Source organism: Penaeus monodon, chromosome 32 (assembly GCF_015228065.2).
Source record: "Penaeus monodon isolate SGIC_2016 chromosome 32, NSTDA_Pmon_1, whole genome shotgun sequence".
NCBI lineage: Eukaryota > Metazoa > Arthropoda > Malacostraca > Decapoda > Penaeidae > Penaeus > Penaeus monodon.
Genome location: NC_051417.1, coordinates 31,577,963 through 31,578,190, shown reverse-complemented (window position 1 = coordinate 31,578,190; position 228 = coordinate 31,577,963). Strand labels below are relative to the sequence as shown.

The window sequence follows — 228 nt, the reverse complement described above, 5'->3', positions numbered from 1 at the left end:
ATCATACGGGGAATGATGCTTATTTAAATGCAAAGCGTAATCACAAATATCGTATTACTGTTAACTAATTCATTTTCTCATTCATGTGTTTATTAGTTTACTTTATTCTCTCATTCGTCTCTTTATCTCCTTGTCTATTTACTCATTTCCATTATTCATCTGTCCGTTTGATCGCTCTGCTTACTCATCGCATTTTTCTTCTCTTTTCCTCATTTACTCATGTATTCT

At 32.0% G+C, this 228-nt stretch overlaps 1 protein-coding gene across 1 annotated transcript in view; it reads left to right on the top strand.

Moving 5' to 3' along the window:
- The window catches only part of LOC119593817 (forkhead box protein B2-like), a gene marked incomplete at its 5' end in the record, with an annotated part of 128,444 nt that overhangs the window by 123,203 nt on the left and 5,013 nt on the right, over positions 1-228 (top strand).